We start from the raw sequence: 27561 nt of genomic DNA, 5'->3' as shown, positions 1-27561 counted from the left end.
CTCTTTGGATCTCTGGTAAAGAGTTGCCAGTCAAGATAATGCCATCAACATACACTAGCAATGCAGTGAATGTATCATTTGAAGTATTCACAAAGAGAGTGTGATCTGCAGAAGCTTGAGAATAACCTTGCTGAGTAAGAAAAAGGGTTAACTTCTCATACCATGATCTGCTGGCTTGCTTCAACCCATAAAGAGACTTGTTTAACTTGCAAACTTGATTTGGTTTGGGAGAATGAACACCCTGTGGGATTTGCATATACACATCCTCATGTAAATCTCCATGTAGAAAAGCATTATTCACATCAAGTTGATGCAAAAACCAATTATTGATGGAGGCCAAAGCAAGCAACATTCTGACAGTAGTGATCTTTGCTACAGGTGAAAAGGTTTCAAAATAGTCAAGGCCTTCAATCTGACTGTACCCTTTTGCCACCAATCTGGCTTTGTACCTTTCAATGGATCCATCAGAATGGTATTTAATTTTGAACACCCATTTGCTCCCTATAGGCTTAACTTTGGGAGGAGAATCAACTAATGTCCATTTACCATTCTTTACTAAAGCCAATATTTCAGCATTCATAGCCTCAACCCAGTGTTCAGATAACATAGCCTCTTCATATAAGTTTGGCTCAGTGTGTGAAGTGTGATTGTGAAGAAGAAAGAAAATGAGAGGAAGTAAAATTGGACAAGGGATATAGACTACCTGAAGAAGATGTAGTTGGTTGATCTGTGAAGGAGTTACAAACATAATCTTGAAGCTTAGCAGGAACATTTTTAACTCTTTCTGATCTTCTAATGACAGGCTCAACAACATCTATAGGATCAGGTATGACAGGTTCAACTTCTGCTATAGGAGCAGGTATAATAGGTATATGAGGACTTTGATTGGAAAGAGAACAATCATTGTGAGTATCAGGAAGGATGAAAGAAGAATCAGAAATATAATCATGATTAAGGGACTCTACATGAGGGAAAGATACAGGTAATGTATCAGAAGAAAACTGAGAATCAGAAGAAGGAGAAAATGAATTTGCAGAATCATTTTTATAAGGTAAAACATGCTCATAGAAAACAACATGCCTGGAAATAAAAATTTGTTTAGAAAGAAAATCAAAAAGAACAAAACCTTTGACACCAGTTCTGTAGCCAAGAAAAACACACTTTCTTGCTCTAGAAGCAAGTTTGGTTCTATGAGAAGAAAGAGTGGATGCAAAACATAAAGAGCCAAAAACTTTAAAACTGTCAAAATCAGGTTTTTGATCAAAAAGAAGTTGACGAGGAGATTTGTCCTTCCAAATTGAAGAAGAAACTCTATTGATAATGTAAGTAGCATGCATAAGAGCATAAGACCAAAAATGTTTAGGAAGTTTAGATTGGAAAAAAAGGGCTCTCCCAACATTTAAAATATGTTGGTGCTTTCTTTCTACTCTCCCATTTTGTTGGGGAGTCTCAACACAAGAATTTTGATGTAAAATGCCTTTGGAAGCATAAAAGTGTTGTAAATCAAACTCAGGATCATTGTCACTTCTGACAATCTTAACTTTGCAATCAAATTGATTTTCAGCAAAAAGGATAAAGTTTTGAACTTATAATTGAACTTCTGATTTTGATTTCAACAAAATGATCCATACAAATCTGCTATAGTTATCCACAACAGTTAAGAAATAACTATGACCATGAATAGATTTAATGGATAAAGGACCCCAAATATCAAAATGCAAATTATCCATTTTATTGATAGCTCTTTTGGGACTAATACAAAAGGGAAGTTTCTTTTGCTTAGCAAAATGACAAGTTTCACACACTAAGTTGGGATCAGTTTGTAAGAAAGGAAACTGCTTATTCATAATAGCTAACCTAGAATGAGATAAGTGCCCTAGCCTATAGTGCCAAAGGGCAGTAAAAGGAATAACATTTGGATCAGCAATAGAGACAGACATGACTCTTGGAATGCTATCTTCAAGCTTCAGTTTGTACAATCCATCACATAGATCAGCCAAACCAATCTTCTTGTGAGAGGTCATATCCTGCAATTCACAATACTTATCAAAAAAATGCAAAGAACAATTTGAATTGGAACATAGTTTTGATACGGAAATCAAATCAAAAGAAAAAGCTTTGAGAAATAAAACTCTGTGTAAAACCAAATGAGGAGTGAGAGTGACAGTGCCTGCTATATCAGTGACAACAATGCTATTATTTGGAAGTTTAACATTTGTAGGTTCAATATGATAATAAGTAGTAAACCAGTTCAAAGAAGAACATACATGGTCACTTGCTCCTGAATCTAATATCCAGGAGTTGGATTTAACACATGCCAGACAATGTGAAACAGGTAGGGAACAATAAGCATTACCTGAGGTAGAAGCTTCAACTGATGTATGACCAGTTGAAACTGAAGTGCTGACCTGGTTAACCATAGGCTGAGAAGATTGAACCTTAGAGGACTGAATTAAGGCCAGAATGCTGTCATACTGTTCTTTAGTAAATGCAGGCAATGAACCACTAGCAGTCATCTCACCAGATCCTTTGCAACTATCATCAGGATCTTCAGCTTGCACAAAATTTGCATTGGAATTGAATTTACCATTACCATAATTGGGAGGAAAACCATGTTTCCTGTAACAAGTCTCAATAGTGTGACCTGATTTGCCATAGAAACTACACTGTCTACCACCTTTCCCTCCCTGAGAATTGGATCCCTTTCCTTTAACATATGGTTTCTTGGACTCAACAGCATTAACCAAGACTTTACTATCATCAACCATATCAATACCTTCATGACTCTCTTCTTGAGCCACTAAAGAGTAAACTTTGTTGGAGGAGGTAATGGATCCTGCAGCGGTACAAACGAACACTAATCGCATCATCCATTCGGCTACTAGCTTGCTAATCCAACCTATTTATCTGAAACAAATAAGGATTGGGATGAGACATAATGTCTGAGTGAGTTCCTATAAATCCTAGGCTATAGGCAACCTCAAGGGGAAACCTACGGTCACCACGTGTCTACATTACAACCTGACGGTTGATTATACGTGTGTGGGGACTTGCATACTTAGACGGTCGTGCATACTAGAGCCGTCATAGTCTTATCTTACTTGTTATAGGCTTCTCATCTATACATGTCATGGCGGTTGAGGGAACCTAAACCGCATTGCCAAGTGTACGCTTTACGTAACAAGGCCTAAACATAAAATAACATAGCATATTCATGACATGATTCTAAACCGGACGATTAAGGAAACCTAAGGTCGTCACGGGCATAGCTTTCTTTACTGGTTCTATACATATCTTGCTCTTGTCTAATAGCATTTCATGATCTTGTTCTTGTTCTTAAACATAATCATACATGGGCTCGTTCATGAGCATAAACATAATCGTGCATAGAAACCTAATCATAACATACATGTCGTACATAAGTTCATTTATGTTAGCGTTGAACAAACATTATTATCTTGATTCATTTTACGGAGAGCCCCAGGTGGAGTAACCCCGAGAACAATCCCATACATGACCGATGTACGTACATCAGACTCCCTCGGTGTCGTGCGGGTCCCTTGCGGCTTGAACTGTTCCCCTTAGGTCGAGAACCTCCCGTATCCCCCTGGCGTGGATAACAAGAGACACGAGCACCTACGTCTTGTTTACTCAGTGACATGTGGGTCCCTTACGGATTGAATCGTTATCATTATGAGAACCCCTTGTATCCCCCTGATGTGGATAGCAAGAGACATGCCACCTACACTTATTAGTCATGGTCTTGTCGTGCATATAAGTTAAACTTAATCATACTTACATGTTTACCTCGGAACCTTGATCGATCCGATTAGCGGTAAATATCATTCTAGGTCATGCTTGTACTATCTTAATCATGGTGGAGAGATAAACTATCCTATCCACAACTTAACATACTTTTTCTATCATTCTTGATCATATGCGAATATAATATACTTCGCGTCTTAACATCCTAGGAATTCTTGCTAAACTTGCTAGTTCTCGACTACTATATCGAGGCTCTAGTTTTCCCCTTTCTTAGTGCTTACTACCCGAATAAATCGGCTTAAACTCGCTTGTGCCTATCTTGATGTACATGTTAAGATTACCATGCTTCTTGATTCGATGATTGCTTGATGTTATGTGCATTGATTAGATGTTGTTTTGGGGTTACAAAGTTATAAAACGTTGAAAGAAAAGCTTCGGAATGCACCACAGACCCTAGAATGGACCAACATGCCAAAGCATGCTGGCTCATCCAGATGGCCATGCTAATAGTGCACCTGGGGTGCAGCCCTTGCTGAAGAATTTCGCTATTAGCGTAAATTTCGCTAATGACGTGGTTCTTCGGGTCTGAGGTACAAATTTTGCAATTTTTGACCCCAAAACTCATCCTAATGGTTCCTGCAATGCACCAAAACATCCAGCAACATATATATACATTATAAAACATCTTTCATAGCAATATTAACATGTACACGAAAAGATCAAGGCAAGGGTATAAAATTCTCATTCTTCCTAATCTTAACATAATTCATGTTTTCTTGCAAAATAAGCACATAATCCCCAAAGGAGGGTTCTATCTAAGAACTCACCTAACATATTCCTTGTGATTCCTCAAGTTCCAAGCTTTCCCAAGTTCAAACCCTAAGCCAAGAATCCTTGCTCAATCCTTTCTCTTTGTTGTTTCTTGTCCTTGAAGCTTCTATGATTCTTGTTTGGTTACCAATTGCATGATTTGGAAAGCCTTGGATGGATTGGAGAGGGAGAGATGGGGCGACATCTTAGAGAGAAGGAGGAGAGAATTCTTTCTCTCAAATCCTAGAGAGAGAAAGAGAAGTGGAAAATGATTATTTTGGCCCCAAAAACACTTATATACTTCCTTGCGCGCAAATACTTAAATGCCATTCGTCTTAACGCGAGTTTGCCTGACACTGACACATAAGTCCGTGCTTGACTAATATTACATAAAAATATCATCCGTCATACTTATGATTCTTCACCATAATCACTTTCCATGAACCTGAGTCCTCTGATACATTTAACAGATAAAGTTTCCTTTAGCTGATGAGCGGGATGTTACATTCTACCCCCCTTAAAAAAATTTCGTCCTCGAAATTTAAAGATCGACTACCATATTTTTGTGACAAAAACTTTTCATCCATGGTCTGAGCCATACATATTCTATACACACTTATTCATAGAGTTAGTCGTATCATGTCCTCATCTTATTTCTTAACCCACATGCAATTGAACATAACCTTCTTGATCTTAATATCACTTAAACTTTAAAGTTATCTTAGTACACCATGATTTGGGACATTCCATGCTAACATAGACTCATTGTTTTGAACTGTATCTTACCCGCTTAACATAAAACATTCTTGTAAATAACTTGACATAAACATGTACACTCATGATTTGCCTTTTAACTGGGATCCTACGGAAACCAGGTTTGCCCTGTAGTGTTTACTTGCAACTTTGAAACATCTTTTCATGCATACATAATCTTATTGGGTAAACATATAATCCTTACATTAGTTTACTTACTGTACCTTGAGACACTTGCCTCTTATTTGCCTTACTCATATAGACAATTTCCACGAATCACTTATATCTTTCCAAGTCTTAAGAAATATTCCGACTTCATGCGATTTCTTTGCACCCGAATCAATGGGTACTTACATAGCTTGACATGAGAATGTAAATCATCTTGCCACTTCATCTGACAATCTAATAACCAATGATGTGGTTAACATGTTCTTGAAACTTTCTAGCAAATCTACTTGCACATACATCAAACATTCTTGAAACATTTCCGTGTATCCTATAGAATATTGGCTTCATACGAACATTGTCGTCCCCATAACATGTGTATACTTTCAAGTGCCGCCTCTTGTTAAATGATAACGATACATGTTCTAAAATCGTTCTTTGAAGAAATTCTCTTAAACTCTGGTATTCGGGTTCTTGGAACGAATATATATACATGACTAAAAATATTTTATCATTTCCAAAACTGAATTTGTAATAGCACCACAGAACCACCGGACGAGTTTCTATATTTTGAAAAAGATTTAACAACTCGCCCTAAACTTGTCCGTGACAAGTTGGTCCTGAAGTTTGTATGTCTTAAGTGAGTTCACTTACGACGTATCTCATCAGTTTCGAAAATGTATAATTCCATGAGTTTAAATAAAACATCGTTCCCAAGTTCCATAATACCGATCTTAGCTTTAAAAGTTATAAAATCATGGTTTGGCATGTCTTAACAGGTATCGTTTCCACTTAACAAGTATTGCATACAAGAGTATGAATCTCATTACATAAAGCTTAAGAGTTGCATCTCCTTTCTTGATAACATGCTTAACTTCAAAGATAAACTCTTCCCTTGTTTAACCGATATACATACTTGCCATACCGCTTACATATCCATAGGAAATCCTTGGTCCTCTTAACATTAACTTGTTCATCTTCCTCGGAACATTAAACTTGATTCTCCACATCATCTTATTCGGTTATTGCTTGAGCGTTAATACCTTTTCCGGAAACCGGTCATCATTCTTGATGCGTTAATTCTTTACTTGAGTCACAAAAGGTACCTTCTGAACCTTACATACTTCCCATTATCATCTTTCGTGCATCCCGACCAATTCTTGTCATTTTCATCTTACTTAGGTAACGACACATACTTAAAACTTTTACCTTAGCCAATGCTGACTATATAAACATCCATACATACTTATCACATCGAGAACTCATCGTTTGCCCTATAATGCGTCTTGTTAAACTTGTGTTACCAACCGGACATCTTCATGATGATTCATACTTACTAAAATTCCATGTTCTGTGATTACTGATTAACTTCCGCGGCGCTACTCTGATTCCCACCGGCTGACTTAAACCATTACTCTAATCTGTTAGAGTGATTGAGACTTCACATTTCTGCTTACCTCTTGAATATTAACTTCTTGAACTGCTCTCAAGATTTCCCCTGTTGCAACCACCGTCCCAACCTTACACTTGTCTTGTAAATTCAAAACTCATGATAATTTATCTTATGCTCATAATACTTGACTTGGGGATAAACCTTACGTTCTTGCTGGTTGCATTTACCATACATATCATATTTGAACTTGTTTTCGGGTAAACTCAAAATCCGTTAACAAACCCATCTAGCACTTGAACATGACTTTCTTGAATATCTAATTCTTGTACCTTCGCATTCTCGCATACTATATTTTGCTTAATCATACCAATGCTTGCTCGTTGATTTTTCTTTTTAAGAAAACTTCGTAAACTAGCGCACGGGTCATTGACGTTGATAATTTTTCTACTTTATAAATATATTGAGTTTAGGCCCCGGCCGTTGCTCTAAAATCATAGAACGAGTTGATAACACATACGTGTCATCAATTCTAGATTCTAATGAGTCTAGCTCGGTCTACGAGTGTCGTAGCAAACCGGCTCCTAAAAATCTCGTGAATTTCCAAAATGTCAACTTCAATCACCCATACGCGTAAATCTTTCTAAATTTATTTACTCTATGTTTCAACATCATATCGAGCCTTAGCAAGTCTATTAAGCAAAACATAGGTTCGAGAGATACGTCATATTTCCACATAATCTGTGAATCTTGTGATTTCTTATAACTTTGCACCGCTTTAACTTCTTACTTCATACCTCATGTATATACATCGGTGACTTTCCTTCTAAATGCCGGAACTTTTGTACTCTTGATCTTGGCTCTTGACACATTAACTTCCAAAGCTACCTTAAACCGGATTGATTCCGTTAATACTTGTCCATGCATTTTCTTCCTTAGAAATCATAGGATGTGATGTGCATTTGATACTTGATGTTATAGAGAGTGTTTGTTACATAAAAGATTGTGAAAACAACCCCCAATAGCTACTACTAACCCTAGAGACGAAATGACAGTTTTCGGAAAAACTGAAAATTTCGCTCCAGGTTCGCTATTAGCGAAATCCTCTGGAGTAATTTCGCTATTAGCGAAATTTTCGCTATTGGCGTGTTTTCTTTAGCTCAGTTTTCCAAAAATCATATTTTACATAAAAATTTTATTTCCTCAAGTATCCCAATGCATATCATTCCTTCCAAACATCTTAAAACAATTCTATAACCTTTGCATGGCAAGCATTAACATCATTCGGTTCAATTCAAGGCACATTAGAAAACAATGTCTTGTTCATCATGTCTCTTAACATAAAACTTCCACATAAACCTTAACTTCATCCGCTAAGAACGGCTTAACTCATTATGTTGGCACTTACGCAACTTTCCGAACATACATGTCCTTAACTTCATTCACATATTGCTATTCCTGAGAGCCTGCTAATTCCGTCAACATACGTCGACTTCTCACTATCTTGTAACCTTGTACTGACATTCCAGAATATCATAAACCTGTTCCAACAACAACCCTTACTTAATCTTTCGGTCATGATTAGATACATATATCCAACTTCTTCACTTATGGGTACATGAAGTATGGCTAACATCTTACCCGACATTGTCGAAACGTTCCTTTTTAACATGACCTTATATTCCCGGAGGATTCACACTTCTACTTGATTAGTTCACCGGCCACCTTTTGGCACGATCAAACTTCTTCATCACATACTTCGTTCCTTCTGGGTCCTATTCAGTCTCAGGCATCCGTTCTAATCGTCGAATGTTAAACTGAGTTGATCAGGCTCAACTAATACCAACAAATAGAACATTTAGCCCGAACCCAATGGTCCCACTACCTTAGTTGTAATTTAATGACCCAAGGCACGGTCTGAATCGACCTGCTCTGATACCAATTGTAACACTCATACTAGACGTATCTAGAAAGTCTAGCATGTGTATTAGTTTAGTACTGGATACATTAAAATTTACAACATTAAAACTTCGAATGAATAATTTTATACAACAAATGTGTTTGTACAACATAAATACAACTCAACTTTTCATAAATATACTATATGCAACCTTGATTATCCATACATCCTGCAGCGGTACAAACGAACACTTGTCGCATCATCCATTCGGCTACTAACTTGCTAATCCAACCTGTTTATCGGAAACAAATAAGGATTGGGATGAGACATAATGTCTGAGTGAGTTCCTCTAAATCCTAGGCTATAGGCAACCTCAAGGGGAAACCTACGGTCACCACGTGTCTACATTACAACCTGACGGTTGATTATACGTGTGTGGGGACTTGCATACTTAGACGGTCGTGCATACTAGGGCCGTCATACTCTTATCTTACTTGTTATAGGCTTCTCATCTATACATGTCATGGCGGTTGAGGGAACCTAAACCGCAAGTGTACGCTTTACGTAACAAGGCCTAAACATAAAATAACATAGCATATTCATGACATGATTCTAAACCGGACGATTAAGGAAATCTAAGGTCGTCACAGGCATAGCTTTCTTTACTGGTTCTATACATATCTTGCTCTTGTCTAATAGCATTTCATGCTCTTGTTCTTGTTCTTAAACATAATCATACATGGGCTCGTTCATGAGCATAAACATAATCGTGCATAGAAACCTAATCATAACATACATGTCGTACATAAGTTCATTTATGTTAGCGTTGAACAAACATTATTATCTTGATTCATTTTACGGAGAGCCCCGGGTGGAGTAACCCCGAGAACAATCCCATACATGACTGATGTACGTACATCGAACTCCCTCGGTATCGTGTGGGTCCCTTGCGGCTTGAACCATTCCCCTTAGGTCGAGAACCTCCCGTATCCCCCTGGCGTGGATAACAAGAGACACGAGCACCTACGTCTTGTTTACTCAGTGACATGCGGGTCCCTTACGGCTTGAATCATTCTCATTATGAGAACCCCTTGTATCCCCCTGATGTGGATAGCAAGAGACATGCCACCTACACTTATTAGTCATGCTCTTGTCGTGCATATAAGTTAAACTTAATCATACTTACATGTTTACCTCAGAACCTTGATCGATCCGATTAGCGGTAAATATCATTCTAGGTCATGCTTGTACTATCTTAATCATGGTGGAGAGATAAACTATCCTATCCACAACTTAACATACTTGTTCTATCATTCTTGATCATATGCGAATATAATATACTTCGCGTCTTAACATCCTAGGAATTCTTGCTAAACTTGCTAGTTCTCGACTACTATATCGAGGCTCTAGTTTTCCCCTTTCTTAGTGCTTACTACCCAAATAAATCGGCTTAAACTCTCTTGTGCCTATCTTGATGTACATGTTAAGATTACCATGATTCTTGATTCTATGATTGCTTGATATTATGTGCATTGATTAGATGTGGTTTTGGGGTTACAAAGTTATAAAACGTTGAAAGAAATGCTTCGGAATGCACCACGGACCCTAGAATGGACCAACATCCCAAAGCATGCTGGCCCATCCAGAAGGCCACGCTAATAGCGCACCTGGGGCGCAGCCCTTGCTGAAGAATTTTGCTATTAGCATAAATTTCGCTAATGGCGTGGTTCTTCGGGTCTGAGGTATAAATTTTGCAATTTTTGACCCAACACTCATCCTAATGGTTCCTGCAATGCACCAAAACATCCAGCAACATATATATACATTATAAAACATCTTTCATAGCAATATTAACATGTACAGGACAAGATCAAGGCAAGGGTATAAAATTCTCATTCTTCCTAATCTTAACATAATTCATGTTTTCTTGCAAAATAAGCACATAATCCCCAAAGGAGGGTTCTATCTAAGAACTCACCTAACATATTCCTTGTGATTCCTCAAGTTCCAAGCTTTCCCAAGTTCAAACCCTAAGCCAAGAATCCTTGCTCAATCCTTTCTCTTTGTTGTTTCTTGTCCTTGAAGCTTATATGATTCTTGTTTGGTTACCAATTGCATGATTTGGAAAGCCTTGGATGGATTGGAGAGGGAGAGATGGGGCGACATCTTAGAGAGAAGGAGGAGAGAATTCTTTCTCTCAAATCCTAGAGAGAGAAAGAGAAGTGGAAAATGATTATTTTGGCCCCAAAAACACTTATATACTTCCTTGCGTGCAAATACTTAAATGCCATTCGTCTTAACGCGTGTTTGCCTGACACTGACACATAAGTCTGTGCTTGACTAATATTACATAAAAATATCATCCGTCATACTTATCATTCTTCACCATAATCACTTTCCATGAACCTGAGTCCTCTGATACATTTAACAGATAAAGTTTCCTTTAGCTGATGAGCGGGATGTTACACTGCGTCACCTTTTACTAATGACGTGGCGCGCTGACTGTATAATTATTTTTACTTTTTATTTTTTTATTGGGGTACATGTGGCATTTTTGTTTTTTTTTTAAATTAAAAAAATATTAAAAAAATCTGGAAAAATGAAAAAATTAATAAAAAATATTAAAAAATTCTGGAAAAATGAAAAATTAATAAAAAAAATTGAAAATAAATATTTAAAAATTCTGGAAATTGAAAAATTAATAAAAATGAAAAAAATTGAAAAAATACGGAAAAAATTTAAAAATTCTGGAAAAATTAATAAAAATAAAAAATGATTAAAAGAATAAAATAATCTAATAAAATGAAAAATAATGATAAATTATGAAAAAAAATAAAAAAGCTTAAAAAATTCTGAAAAAATAAAATTTCAAAATTTTCTAAAAAAAATTAAAATTCTAGAAAAATGAAATTTTAAATAAAAATTTTCAAAATTTTAATAAAAATTTTCAAAATTTTAATAAAAATTTTGGAAAAATTCTAATTAAAAATAAAAATTCTGGAAAATATTTAAAAAAAATTGAAAATTTCGAAAAAATTAAAAAGATTAATCATTTTTAAAAAAATGAAATTTTGGAAATTTTCATTAATATTTCTCGAAATTTTGAAATTTTCATTAGTATATATGTCGAGCTTAGGTTTTTTCAGTGTATTTGTTTCCAAAAAAATTTCCAGGAATTTTTGTGTATTTATAAACCGGGAACTTTTATGTATTTATAAACCGAGAATAAGGGAAAAAATACACTGAAAAAACCTAAGCTCGACATATATACTAATCTAAATTTTGAAATTCCGAAAAATACTAATGAAAATTTCAAAAATTTCATTTTTTTAAAAATGATTAATCTTTTTAATTTTTTTCGAAAATTTCAATTTTTTTTTAAATATTTTCAAGAATTTTTTCCAGAATATTTTTTATTTTTTTCAGAATTTTTTCATGATTTTTCATTTTACTAGATTATTTTATTTTTTAATCATTTTTTATTTTTATTAATTTTTCCAGAATTTTTAAATTTTTTCCGTATTTTTTCATTTTTATTAATTTTTCAATTTCCAGAACTTTTAATATTTTTTTTCAATTTTTTTATTAATTTTTCAAGAATTTTTTTATTAATTTTTTCATTTTTCAGAATTTTTTAATATTTTTTTAATTTTAAAAAAAAACAAAAATGCCACGTGTACCTTAATAAAAAATAAAAAATAAAATTATTATACAGTCAGCGCGCCACGTCATCAGAAAAAGGTGACGCAGCGTGCCACGTAGGAGATTCTGCTGACTCATTAGGGTCAGGGGGCAAACCTGAAGAATCTTCATTTTACGAGGACGGAATCTAAAAAAAAAAATTACAGGGGCCAAACCCAAAAGTCGCCTATATTACAGGTGGGTAAAGGCCTATTAACCCTTTTTTCTTTAGATGGTTGAAACAAAAATTGAAATTTCAAGAGCAAATTACACATCAAAATATTAATGTCTTGCTTCCACAGCAGAATTTCATGTTCTTTTCTTATGTGAACATCCGACAATTAATCAATTATTTGTTACATGTACTAACATATTGTTTTAAACTTTTTGTAAAAAAAAAAAAAGAATACTGTTCTAAACTTTTTCAATTTTCAAATATGATCATTTAAAGATATGCACCGCAAATAATCGAAAGAAGTGGCCATACTCAAATAACTACTATTCACAAAATTATTATTATTGGAGACCATATTTGACTATGTTATCGGATGGTTGTTCAATAGGTCCCTTGGATTGCTCAAAGGTCTCTTAACCGATCAGGTCGTAACCTTTGATAGCTGTTAAAATCCTTTCGGGTCGTAGTTCCGATTGGTTTATTTTCTCTTCAAAAAATGTGAATAGTTTGAAGAGTTAATTGAACAATCATCGTGTGATTGTGGTGGTTGTGTTAAGGCTTCAGAAAAATATACTTGATTTTAACAGCAAGGATAAGAGGAATTGTACTCTTCAGCTTCAGAAAATATCTATCGACATGGTACTTCAAAGAAACTTCAAAGATGCAAGTTGCAATTTATGTGTGCAACATTATTTTGTATATTTATTATTTTGTCAGAAGTAGTTCCATAGACCATTACTGAGCCAACAAACAAGTACTATTATTAGTTATTACTATTACTATTACTATTCATTAACATGTGAGTCTTCTTGACTCTTAACTATATGCACAAGCTAAGTCTTCTTGAGTCTTAACTCCTTAATTGCAATGACTACTATATCCTTGAATCTTCATTGCTCTTAACTTTCTTTCCTCCTTACATGCAATTTCATTGACAATTTTTTTTTTCCTTTACCTGCTTTACTTTACCGATCATCACTTGTGTGGTACTTGTTCAAATATCTTTAAAAACCATCCGATGACATAGTCAAATATGGTCTCCAATAATAATAATTTTGATTATTATTTTGTCAAATATGTCTCCAATAATAATTTTGATCATCGGATGGTTGTTCAAATATCTTTAAAAACTATCATAAAAAAAAATATTTAAAAGATATTACAGGAAATAATTGAAAGAAGTGGCCTTACTCAAATAACTATTCACAAAATTATGATTATTATTGGACACCCTATTTGGCTCTGTCATTGGATGGTTGTTCAATAGGTCTCTTAGATCGCTCAAAGGTCTCTCAACCGATTAGGTCGTAACCTCTGACTGTGTTTTTTTTATGTTTTTTTTGTGTGTGTAAAATCCGATCAAGTCAGTGTCTGATTGGTTTATTTTCTCTCTAGAAAATGTGAATAATTTGAAGGGTTTATTGAACAATCTCCGTGTCAATGTGGTAGTTATGTCAAGTCTTTGTTTTGGGCTCATCCATTAATATCAATTACAATAATGACAAATGGAGATCATTTTTCGTACGCCCACATGATATATGGTTAATCACGTTTCAAAATTGTGATTAATTCAGTTGATTAGACGATTAATAATGAATAAATTAACCACAATTAATACGACAAAGAAGACATTAGTGTTTAGAGTTTCAAATGGTTTTAAAATAATGGTCTCCTATGAACCATTAGAGGACAAGGAGAATTGTACTACAACAACAACAACCAAGCCTTATCCCACTAAATGGGGTCGGCTACATGTATCAAATTACGTCATAGTGTTCTATCATACATCATATTTGGATCCAACTCGTTTACCTCTAAGAATTCTGCTCTTTACCCAAATGGTTTTGCATTCTCAAAGTAAAAGTCCAAAATACCCCTACGCATCTTAACATGCGTAGCTTGAGTTAACATGCGCTAGTTATAAGAGAAATGTAACTTAAGTCACGCAGCGTGACTTAACTCACGCTACGTGCTGTAATTAGTCCAGACCAACTAGCGTGAGTTAACTCGCGCTAGTGCTCAGTGGTGCGTGACTTAAGTCACGATCATAATACACTAACGCATGTTAAGTCACGTAGTGTGACTTAACATAAGTGCATAATACACTAGCACATGTTAAGTTGTGTAGGGGCATTTTGGACTTTTACTTTGGGAATGAGCAAAACCATTTGGGTAAATAGCAGAATTCTACCTCTAAATCCTTTCTAATGGTTTCTCTAATAGTTTTCCTAGGTCTCCCTCTACCTCTTTTAACCTGACTCTCCTCCATTTGATCTACTCTTCTTACGACGGCATCTACGGGTCTTCTCTCTACATGTCAAAACCATCTAAATCTATTTTCTACAAACTTTTCTACTATAGGTGCTACCTCCACTCTCTCTCTCTAATGATGTCATTTCTAATCTTATCCCTTCTAGCCTTACCACTCATCCAGCGCAACATCCTCATCTCCTCTACACTTACTTGATTTTCATGTTGGCTCTTAACCGCCTAACACTGTACCATACAAAATCGATTCAGTCATGACCTCCGACCGTGTTTTTTTTTTGTGTGCAAAATCCGATCGAGTCATAGCGCCCGATTGGTTTATTTTCTCTCTAGAAAATGTGAATAGTTTGAAGGGTTTATTGAATAATCATTGTGTCATTGTGGTAGTTGTGTTATCTTGGACTCGTGCATTAATATCAATCACAATACTGACAAATGGAGATCATTTTTCATACGCCCACAACCACATGATATACGGTTAAACACGTTTAAAAATTGTGATTAATTCAGTTGATTAGACGAATAATTAAATTCACACCAAAATCGTGGTTAATTCAGTGAATGAATTAACCACAATTAATGACAAATAAGACAATAGTCATTAGAGTTTCAAATGGTTTTAAAATAAAAGACCAACGGTCTACTATGAACCATGTATCAAAATGATCTATAAATATGTTTTACTTTAACAGAGAGGATAAGGAGAATTGTACTTTTTTAAAAAAAAATATACCAAAATAGTACATGGTTGAAACTTCAAAGATGCAAGTTGCATTTTTTTTTTTATATTTATTATTTTGTTGGATGTACTTCCTCCGGACATATTTATAAACAAAAAATAACTTTTTAAATACATTCAATAATTAATGCATCTGACATATAAATATGACCGAATACATTATTTATTCAATGTATCTAAAAAGTTATTTTTTGCTTATAAATGTGATCGGAGGGAGTAATTCCATAAACCATTATTGAGACAACAAACTATTATTAGTTATTACTATTACGGTTCATTTACATGTGAGTTTTCTTGACTCTTAACTATATGCACAAGCTAAGACTTCTCGAGTCTTAACTCCATAATTGCAATTACTCTTATATCCTTGAATCTTCACTGCTCTTAACTTTCTTTCCTCCTTACATGCAATTTCATTTACAGTTTTTTTTTTTCCTTTCCCTGCTTTATTTTATAAATCATCACTTATCTGTTACTTGTGGTAACATATTTTCAAATATCTTTAATAAATATCATATAAAAATATTTAAAAGATATTATAGGAAATAATTGAAAGAAGTGGCCTCAAATAATAACAATTCACAACATTATTTCTCTCTGAAACTATATTTTACTGAGGATGTGTCATGTCTTTGTTTTGGGCCCATGCAATAATATCATATTTTTTTAGAAAGTGTGTTTTGAAATATCATTTACGTTCAAACCTTCATTTAGTAAATGCTATACTTTTCAGCAATGATATACTCTCACATTTAGAAAGGGGTTATCAACATATTATAGATAAGAAAGGGTTATTTTTAATTTTTAACAACAGGTGATAAGAAAAATGACATATGATACATTTATTTTTACTATATGAGAGGACTTTAATTGACTAGAAATTGCATATTTGAACCACTTTCCTAAAGTAAAAATGTATATAAAGTATATGCTATTTAAAGATTCCGATGGTTTTAATGAGTGACCAATTTTTCCTTTTCATTGTATCAATTATTTGGTAGGATGTGTGGGTTCAATATTAACCACTGCTGAGCTTTGCTTTCCAGCTTTCAAATTTTGTTTCTTACCTAACCATTGAAAAACAGTACTGTTATCAATTAATTCACATACATATATGTCTTCTTGAGTTTACCTTTACTATATGCACTTCCAGCCACTCAAAAACAGCACTATTAGTGTTATCCATTCATTCACAAGCGAGTCTTCTTTGAGTCTTTGCTCCTTACTACAATCCCTTAATCTTCAAAGCTCTTAATTTCCATCAAAATTCCATACCTTAACAATATCAACAGAAGATGGCTGCAACTATGATAGGAGGTGCTTTTCTCTCTGCAACAGTTCAGACCTTAGTTGAGAAACTTGCTTCAAAAGAGTTTCTTGATTACATCAAAAACACCAAGTTGAATGTCTCACTTTTGAGGCAGTTAAAAACAACACTGCTCACCCTTCAAGTTGTGCTGGATGATTCAGAGGAGAAGCAGATCAACAATCCTGCTGTCAAACTATGGCTTGATGACTTGAAAGATGCTGTCTTTGATGCTGAGGATTTGCTCAACGAAATCAGTTATGATTCCCTTCGATGCAAGGTGAAGAATACACATGCTCAAAACAAAACTAATCAGGTGTTGAACTTCCTTTCATCTCCTTTTAATAGCTTCTACGGAGAGATCAATTCTCAAATGAAGATCATGTGTGAAAGGTTGCAATTGTTTGCACAGGATAAAGATATACTTGGTTTGCAAACTAAAAGCGCAAGGGTTTCACGTAGAACACCTTCAAGTTCTGTTGTCAATGAATCTGTCATGGTGGGTAGGAAGGATGACAAAGAGACAATAATGAACATGTTGCTATCACAGAGAGACGCATCCGATAATAATATAGGTGTCGTTGCAATTTTGGGCATGGGAGGTTTAGGAAAAACTACCCTTGCCCAACTTGTTTACAATGATAAAGAAGTCCAACAACATTTTGATTTGAAGGCGTGGGCTTGTGTGTCAGAGGATTTTGATATTTTGAGAGTAACCAAGTCTCTTCTTGAATCGGTCACTTCCAGAACTTGGGATAACAATAATCTTGATGTCCTTCAAGTTGAGTTAAAGAAACTCTCGAGGGAGAAAAGATTTTTGTTTGTGTTGGATGATCTGTGGAATGACAATTATAATGATTGGGGTGAACTAGTGAGTCCCTTCATTGATGGAAAACCTGGAAGCATGGTGATTATAACAACGCGCCAACAAAAAGTTGCAGAGGTGGCACGTACATTTCCTATACATAAATTAGAACTTCTATCAAATGAAGATTGTTGGTCTTTACTGTCAAAGCATGCATTGGGAAGTGATGAGTTTCACCATAGTACAAATACAGCCCTTGAAGAAACAGGCAGGAAGATTGCAACAAAGTGTGGAGGATTGCCAATAGCTGCTAAAACAATAGGAGGACTTCTACGTTCAAAGGTAGACATAACAGAGTGGACTTCAATTTTGAACAGCAACACATGGAACTTGCGAAATGATGATATTCTTCCTGCATTGAATTTGAGTTATCAATATCTTCCCTCTCATTTGAAAAGATGTTTTGCATATTGTTCAATTTTTCCAAAGGATTACCCACTTAATAGGAAGACATTGGTTTTGTTGTGGATGTCAGAAGGCTTCCTTGATTGTTCTCAAGGGGGAAAAGAGTTGGAGGAATTAGGTGATGATTGTTTTGCTGAATTGTTATCGAGATCGTTAATTCAACAATTAAGCGATGATGCTCGTGGAGAAAAGTTTGTCATGCATGACCTTGTTAGTGATTTAGCTACATTCGTATTAGGAAAAAGTTGTTGCAGGCTTGAATGTGGTGACATCTCTGAAAATGTCCGTCACTTCTCATATAACCAAGAAATCTATGACATTTTCATGAAGTTTGAGAAGTTATACAACTTCAAATGCTTGTGAAGCTTCCTACCCACTTACTCCACGACGTACAATGACAGTTACTTATCCTTCAAGGTGGTTGATGATTTGCTACCATCACAAAAAAGGTTGCGTGTTTTGTCACTATCAAGGTATACAAACATCACCAAGCTGCCAGATTCAATTGGAAATTTGGTGCAGTTGCGGTATCTAGATCTCTCTTTCACTGAAATCAAAAGCTTGCCGGATACAACATGTAACCTTTACAATTTACATACCTTGAATTTATCAGGTTGTTGGAGACTCACTGAATTGCCATTACATGTTGGAAATTTAGTTAGTTTACGTCACCTTGATATAAGAGGGACTAAAATAAGTGAGTTTCCTGTGGAAATTGGGGGACTAGAAAACCTTCAAACTCTCACCCTTTTTTTAGTTGGTAAGAGACATGTAGGGTTAAGTATCAAAGAGCTAAGGAAATTCCCAAACCTACAGGGAAAACTTACCATCAAGAACCTGGATAATGTTGTTGATGCCAGAGAGGCACAAGATGCCAACCTGAAAAGCAAAGAGAAGATTGAGAAGTTAGAGCTGATATGGGGAAAACAAAGTGAAGAGTCGCAAAAAGTGAAAGTTGTTCTTGGTATGTTGCAACCACCAATAAATCTGAAGAGCCTGAATGTTTGCTTGTATGGTGGAACAAGCTTCAGTCATTGCCAGAAAACTGCCTCCCTTCCTCGCTGAAATCACTTTCATTTCACTATTGTTATCAGCTTGAGTCATTACCAGAAGACAGCCTCCCTGACTCTCTTAAGGAACTCCGCATTTCAAGATGTCCATTGTTAGAAGAAAGGTATAAAAGGAAGGAACATTGGTCCAAAATTGCTCACATCCCTGTCATAAGAATAAATGACCAACTCACAATATGATAGACAAAATTGCTCACATCCCTGTCAGGTACGTTTTTATTTTACCTCTCTAGTCATTAATTGTGATAACAATCCAAAGACATCTCAAAATATTTTCATATTGGCAACTGATTAATCTCTGCTACGTATTTGTTTTTTTAAGGACAAATTCTCGTGGTTGAATTTTTAATTGGCGATTTCTCATAATTCAATATTTTGTATACTTTTTGCACATAATATTTTTTTATTCCCTGAATCAATTAATGTAGCTTCGGTTAGTTTGATATAGAACTACAACTTTTTTGGGCATAAGTCGTGTTGGAAAACTGGTTTCTTTTTAATTTCTGGGCTTATAAAACTATCTTTGGTCTGTAATATCAAATCTTATGCACATTTGTTGAATCATAGCAAAAATCAATCTTTTACTGTTATATTTGGGATATTACAACTGAGAAATTCAGCGGGAATAACTCATTATGTTTTGTAAATTGTAATAATCTAAAGAACATTTTCTACAACAATAAAAATTGAACAATCATGTCTTTGGAGCTAATTTCATCTTTTCAGGAGATCAAAGGCTTATGTGGATGATAATCAGCTCACTTGATGAATTGATGAAAAATGCTTCTTTGATTTTTTATGGGGAATTGAAGCCAAATGCATGGTTGCCATTGATTGCCACCAGATTTAATTTACTTAGCTGATAATAGTCAGTTTGTATTTTATTATAATTTGAATGTTTCCTAATAACCTGCATGATCCGGTCGGACAAAGTAAAATGCAGCAGGGTATGTAATATTTGTAATTTGTAACTTTAAGAGAATGCTCATATTATTAAACCATGCATTTGTTGAATTAATATAGTTGTTGTTGGTTCTAAATATTCATATTCTATAAACATTTGCTGAAGTAAACATTTGTTCATACACAACTATGGAAGTAAATGCAACTTCCTCTCTGCAACATATAGAACATAAACAGTTTCATTTCTTCAAAATCATATAGTTGATCCTTAAGATTCAGTTTCATTTCATTTCTCTATGCACGAGAAAGTGTATGTGTTCCATCTGAAAGAATGATCTGAATGAATATTTGATCTTCTAAGTAAATGGACCTTTCACTGCTAAGAAATCTGCATTTCTCTTCATTGACAAAATCTTGAGATTGTAAAGTTTCCTTTGTCATTTCTTCTGAGTAGAAAAATGCCTCCGAAATTCTTACAACCTCTGCAGCCCTCTTAGTAATAATAAGTGTGTTAAGATGCTTCACAACCCTTTTCTTCATTAGCTTAATCTACTGTATTATAGTACTGTAAACATTTTGATTAATAGCTCATAATTTGTATGAATGACCAGAAATATATCCTACTAAACTGTGCTTAAAGCATAAGAAGTTTGTATTTTCATAAAGATCAAAGGATTGAATTTAAAGTGAGACAGAGAACAGTTTGATTTGAAATAACTTGTTACTTATCCTTTACTGTTGGCAACTTGTCACACACCACACAATCTAGGTGTCCTTATATATCAAAATAATGAAACCAGAATGATCAATTGTTGAGCATGCCCTTATAGGATCCTCTCTCTTCGGAATGTTCGCTTTGAAGGTAATCATAAATCCTGTAAGAATGTAGGTGCGGATGGCCGCGATCCTCCACTCACTCTGTAAGTCTTGTAAATACTCCATTACGTTACTCTATAGATGTTTATTTTATCGATCCAACTGTTGAATTATCTTAACGAACGTGTACAGATTTTCTCCTTTTCAGGAGAGGCCAAAGTGATGAAAATAAGCTCACTTGATGAATTGAAAACAAAAGTGAGCCATGTTATTGTAATGATTCTTCCTGTAAAAATGTTTGAGAGGAGTGAAATGGTTGTCATTGCCACAAGAGAAGACTTACTTAGTTACTCGATCTGTATTTTCTTATCATTTGTATGTCTGTATATCCTACATAATCTGCACAAGCAAGATTAGAATGTACTACGCATTGTAATATTCTCAAATCATACCTGTAAGTGAACATTACATTTAGAAGAAATGAAAGTTGTTAGCCAACTGTAATTGGCACGGATGGTTGAATCTTCCGCTCATCTCAGCTATGACTTGACATATAATGGTTGAACATTTATACATTATATGCTATGTTTCATTAGTTTTCAAATATTATATAGAATCCTCAACGAAGACTTTTCCCTAATATTTGTTTTTATATAGATGCTTGAAGCTAAACTGAAATTTCTTATGTGTACAACCACACTTTTCATCAATTATTTGTTACTTATGCTAACATATTGTTCTAAACCTTTTCAGTTTTCAAATATCCTAAAAAGATATTAACAGGAAATAATTGAAAGAAGTGGCCCTTAATTAACTGTTCATAACATTAATATTCTTGTACACCATATTTGACTGTGTGGTTGTATTGTATCAAATTATCAAATCATTCATATAAGGTAGTAAATGAGCTCGAGCAATTTGAGTGGATATATGTTGGCGATGACAAATTGGCTCAAGCAGTCCAATTCCTTATCAAGTGTCAAAAGGGGAACATAAATTTAAAGGACTAAATTCCTTCTCTTTTTTGGTCGAACTAACACCGATCAAGACACTATCTTAGCAATGAAGACGTGGACAGTTTTCAAATAATAGTCCACAATTGACTACATATCGAAACGGTCCACATTATAATTTATCATTCAAATTTCAAAGATGTCAACTGTCTTTAAACTTTGGAACTTCTCTTTGTATATCTATTATTTTGTCATATATGTGGGTCCATAAACCATTAATGAGCACTGCCAACCATCCAATAGCAGTACTGTTATCAATTCATTCACATATGAGTCTTTGCTTCAAAATTTCTATCCTTCAATCTTCATAGCTCTTAATTTCCTTCAAAATTTTGTTTACAAATTTTTTCCTTGCTGCTTTACTCTATCAATCAGTGATGGCTGCAGCTTTGGTTGGAGGTGCATTTCTGTCTGCTTCTGTTCAAACCTTAATGGACAAACTAACTTCAACCGAATTTCATGATTATATCACAAACTCAAATTTGAATGAATCATTGATGGAAGAGATGGAAACAACTATACTTGCTCTTGAGGTTGTACTGGATGATGCAGAGGACAAGCAGATCCTCAAACCAAAAATCAAACAATGGTTGGATCGGTTTAAAGATGCAATCTTTGATGCAAGGTGGAGGAAAAACAAGTGGAGGAACACGTTAAAGATAAGTTTCGGAACTTGCTTTCAACTACAAACTCAAATGGAGAGATCAATTCTGAAATGGAGAAGATTTGTAAAAGGCTGCAAACTTTTGTCAGGCAGAAAGATACACTTGGCTTGCAAAGAACTGTAAGTGGTAGAGTTTCTCGTAGAACTACTTCAAGTTAATTAGTAAATGAATCTGTCATGGTGGGTAGGAATGATGATAAAGATAGACTCATCAGTATGCTGATATCAGACCGTAGCACAAGCAGAGATAAACATTTAGGTGTTGTTGGAATTTTGGGCATGGGAGGCGTCGGCAAAACGACCCTTGCACAACTTGTTTATAATGATGAAAAGGTTGAACAATATTTTGATCTCAAATCATGGGTTTGTGTATCAGAAGATTTCGATGTTGTGAGAGTAACAAAGTCTCTCCTTGAATCTGTTGTTAGAAAAACAACATATGCTGCTTCAAAGATCTGGGAAAGTGATAATCTTGACATCCTTCAAGTTGAATTAAAGAAAAACTTACGGGAAAAAAGATTTTTGCTTGTGTTGGATGATCTTTGGAATGACAATTACAATGAATGGGGTGAGCTAGTAAGTCCCCTCATTGATGGAAAACCTGGAAGTTCTGTGATTATAACAACGCGCCAACAAAAAGTTGCAAAGATGGTGGCACACACATTTCGTATTCATAAATTAAATCCTCTGTCAAATGAAGAATGTTGGTCTTTACTCTCAAGGAATGCATTCAAAAGTGATGAATTTAACGATAATAAAAACACAGCCCTTGAAGAAATTGGCAGGAAGATCGCAAGAAAGTGTGGCGGATTGCCAATAGCTGCTAAAACACTAAGAGGTATTCTACGTTCACGGGTAGACAAAAGGCAGTGGACTACAATTTTGAATAGAAATGTATGGGACTTACCAAATGATAATATTATGCCTGCCTTGCATTTGAGTTACCAATATCTTCCCTCTACTTTGAAAAGATGTTTTGCATATTGTTCAATTTTTCCAAAGGATTCCCCACTTGATAGGAAGAATTTGGTTTTGTTGTGGATGGCAGAAGGCTTCCTTGATTGTTCTCAAGGGGGGAAATCGGCGGAGGAATTTGGTGACGTCTACTTTGTTGAATTGTTGTCCAGATCATTAATTCAACAATCAAATAATAATGTCTGTGGAAAACTGTTTTTCATGCATGACCTTAAATGACTTAGCTACTGTCGTATCTGGAAAAAGTTGTTACAGGTTTGAATGTGGTGATATCTCTGAAAAGGTTCGTCATTTGTCATATATTCAAGAAGGGTATGACATTTTCATGAAATTCAAGCCTTTCTACAATTTCAAATGCTTGTGAAGCTTCCTACCCATTTACTTTTTGAGTTTACACCATAGTTTATCCATCAAGGTGGTTGATGATTTGATACCAACACTAAAATGGCTGCGTGTGTTATTGCTTTCAAAGTATGCAAACATCACCAAGCTACCGGATTCAATTGGCAATTTGGTGCAATTGCGGTATCTAGATCTCTCTTCCACTAGAATAAAAATATTGCCTGATGCAGTCTGCAAGCTTTACAATTTGCAAACCTTGAATTTATTTGGTTGTGGTGATCTCACTGAATTGCCAGTGCATATGGGAAATTTAATCAGTTTACGTCACCTTGATATAAGTGGGACCGACATAAATGTGTTGCCTGTGGAAATTGTTGGACTAGAAAACCTTCAAACTTTGACCCTTTTTGTAGTGGGTAAGCAACACGTAGGGTTAAGTATCAAAGAGGTAAGGAAATTTCCAAATCTACAAGGAAAACTTGTCATCAAGAACCTGCACAATCTCGTTGATGCCACGGAGGCAAAAGATGTCAATCTGAAAAGAAAAGAGAAAATTGAGGAGTTAGAGAGCTGCTATGGGGAAGACAAAGTGAAGACTCACTAAAAGTGAAAGTTGTTCTTGATATGTTGCATACACCAATAAACCTGAAGGTCCTTTAAATTGACTTGTATGGCGGGACAAGTTTTCCGAGTTGGTTGGGATACTCGTCATTTTCTAAACTAGTGTCCCTGCACATCAATAATTGTGAATTTTGCATGACACTTCCACCCCTAGGGCAGCTACCTTCTCTCAAGTACCTAGAAATACATGGTATGAAGATGTTGGAGACAATTGGCACAGAGTTCTATTATGTCCAAGGAGAAGAAGGTTTCAAGTCTTCCTTCCAACCTTTTCCAGCCCTTAAGCATATAAAATTTGACAGCATGCCAAATTGGAAGGAATGGCTTCCTTTTGAAGGAAACAAGTTTGCTTTTCCTCGACTTAAGACTATGGAGTTACGTAATTGTCCAGAACTAAGGGGACAATTGCCCAGCAACCTATCTTGCATAGAAGAAATTGTAATAGAAGGTGTCCTTATCTATTAGAAACACCATCTACTCTGCATTGGTTGTCGTCAATAAAAAAAATTAATATTGATGGGCTTGCTGGAAGTACTCAATTGTCATTTCTAGTGTGTTACACTATTATCTGTGCCAAATTTGATTCTGAGCAGCACATGTCTTCAATACTTGGATCTCTATCAAATAACGTCTCTGATTGCATTTCCAACAGATGGTCTACCCATTTCATTGCAGTCACTTAGTATTCGAATGTGTGCTAAGTTATCATTCATGCCTCTTGAAACATGGAGCAATTACAAGTCACTTGTGAATTTGTGGTTACGAAGTAGTTGTGATTCACTTACATCCTTTCCACTTGATGGTTTCCCTATGCTCCAAACACTTGACATACGTGATTGTAGGTGTCTGGATTCCATTTTTATTTTAGAAAGTCCTTCATGTCGGTCGTCAAGCCTCCAGTCACCTAAAATCAAATCCCATAAATCAATTGGATTGTTTAAAGTCAAGCTTAAGATGGACAGGCTCACTGATCTTGAACAGTTGACTATGAATTGTGGAGAGTTGTCATTTTGTGAAGGAGTTTGTCTACCTCCCAAATTACAGTCAATTGAGATTTCATCCCAAAGAACAACGCCGTCTGTAATGGAATATGGGGTCTCCAAGGGCTAACCACTCTTTCAGGATTGGTAATTGAAAAGGATGGTGATATAGTTAACACCTTGGTAAAAGAGCCGTTGCTACCCATCTCCCTTGTGTCTCTGAATATTGGTGATCTCTATAACATGAAGACCTTTGATGGAAATGGGCTTCAACACCTCTCCTCTCTCGAAAATCTTCACTTTCGTAATTGTCAACAACTTGAGTCATTGCCTGAAAATTGCCTTCCTTCCTCGCTGAAATCACTTGAAATTTGGAGTTGTGAAAGACTTGAGTCATTACCAGAAGACTGCCTCCCTGACTCTCTTAAGCGTCTGAGCATCGTATTTTGCCCTTTGTTAGAAGAAAGTTAGAAAATGAAGGAACATTGGTCCAAAATTTCTCTCATTCCTGTCATAGAAATAGATGGCCAAGTCACAATATGAGCCATGTTAAAGTACGGACGAGAGAGAAGAGTTGCATTCTCATTTACCTGTCTACTCGAAAATGATTTGTCATTTGTGTGTGCAAAGTTCAAAGAGATCTTAATTAACATAGTCCACTTCCATAATGATGATCTATGAGGTTTTTAATGTTCATGTGATGATTAACACACTGATCAAAACTGGACTCCCCATCATTTACTTACATCGTAGACTGTTCGATAATTTGTTAAAAAATTATTGTAAGGATTGCAAGAAATCAAATCTGCTATGAAGTTACAGTGTCATATCTTGAATAAAGTTACACTGCCACGTTTATTCAGTTATTCAGCTGGAATAACTCATATAATCTTCTATGAAATGTCCTTGTGAACATAAATGACAATTATTTCTTTTTGCTAACTAGAATCTGAATGGAATTGCCTGAAGAAAGATTTATACCTGCATGTCATATAGACCTATTTAATTTACCACATTCCTCGCACATAGACAAATTTATTACCTTTAGATATAGAATCAGTTTTCTGTATTTTAAGTTTGTTCCCTTGTTCATCAATAACACATATATTCCAATATTGAAAAAGAAAGTAAATATATAATTCTCTTTTGTCTTCTTTTCAGGAGATTCTTCTTGTAATGTCACGATTCTTCTTGTAAACTTGTGTTAGATTTGGCTTCTTTTTTTTTTTTTTTCTTGTCAAAAAAAAAAAAAAGCCAAATGGTCGTCATTGATTGCTGCAAATTTACTTTGTTAATATTCAGTTTGTGTTTCCTTATCATCGACTGTATTTATGAGCCAGTCAGACCGAGTAGAGTGCAGTAGGGTTTGTAATATTCTTAATTCATAGCTATCTGTAAGCGAATGCTCATGACATTCATCGTTTGAAATCATTTGTAATATAATAAAGATTGATGCTCTTGATTCTACTTTTCAACAAGTCTTAGCTGCAACTATTAATTCCAAGAATCACAACAATGAAGCTGCAACTATCATATTTACTCATTTCTTTTTTGTCTGCATTATATTTAGTTTACCCTTTAGTAACCTTCCTGATCAAAAATGCCTCAAAAAATCTTACAATCATACTTCCCTGTTGGTAAGTATCTTAAGAAGCTTCACAACCCTTTGCTTCATTTGCTGCTTCATAACTTAAAATTTGTAGATAACAGAAATATATCCTACTTTCCTTAAAAAAAAAAAATTTGCTAGTAAATTTTAAAGATGTAAGCTATTAAGGACAATTTCAAGAGCAAATTACACATCAAAATGTCTTGCTTAACATCCGTACAATTAATCAATTATTTGTTACATGTACTAACATATTGTTTTAAAGTTTTTGTAAAATAAAATAGGGTCTGTTAACTTGTATCCTAAGGGCACATGTTAAGGAACTTAAAACATGATAATTTAACTT

At 35.0% G+C, this 27561-nt stretch overlaps 3 pseudogenes across 5 annotated transcripts in view; all 3 read left to right on the top strand.

Annotated features, from left to right (window-relative positions):
• LOC146936840 (putative disease resistance RPP13-like protein 1 pseudogene) overlaps positions 1-21525 on the top strand; it is a 79166-nt pseudogene extending 57641 nt beyond the window's left edge. The window contains exons 2-3 of one of the 3 annotated variants that reach the window (XR_015030735.1): positions 20019-21115; positions 21220-21525. The product of XR_015030735.1 is annotated as a putative disease resistance RPP13-like protein 1 pseudogene, transcript variant X3 (transcript). Of the gene's footprint in view, positions 1-20018 lie in introns of all 3 variants that reach the window. The other 2 variants (XR_015030734.1, XR_015030733.1) reach the window with 2 other exon arrangements.
• On the top strand, positions 16630-21525 carry LOC146936841 (putative disease resistance RPP13-like protein 1 pseudogene; annotated as a pseudogene). 2 transcript variants are annotated; one of them, XR_015030740.1, is made up of 2 exons: positions 16630-19500; positions 20019-21525. The product of XR_015030740.1 is annotated as a putative disease resistance RPP13-like protein 1 pseudogene, transcript variant X1 (transcript). The 2 variants fall into 2 exon arrangements; XR_015030741.1 differs by having other exon boundaries at positions 16695-19500; positions 20029-21525.
• Positions 21526-22287: 762 nt separating this feature from the next.
• On the top strand, positions 22288-26433 carry LOC146936839 (putative disease resistance RPP13-like protein 1; annotated as a pseudogene).
• Positions 26434-27561: the final 1128 nt, after the last annotated feature.

The sequence above is a fragment of the Medicago sativa genome, chromosome 3, assembly GCF_051527215.1.
Source record: "Medicago sativa cultivar Bolivia chromosome 3, Bolivia_mono, whole genome shotgun sequence".
NCBI classification, from domain to species: domain Eukaryota; kingdom Viridiplantae; phylum Streptophyta; class Magnoliopsida; order Fabales; family Fabaceae; genus Medicago; species Medicago sativa.
Note: the sequence above shows the minus strand (reverse complement) of the source record. Positions and strands in the feature narration are given on the sequence as shown.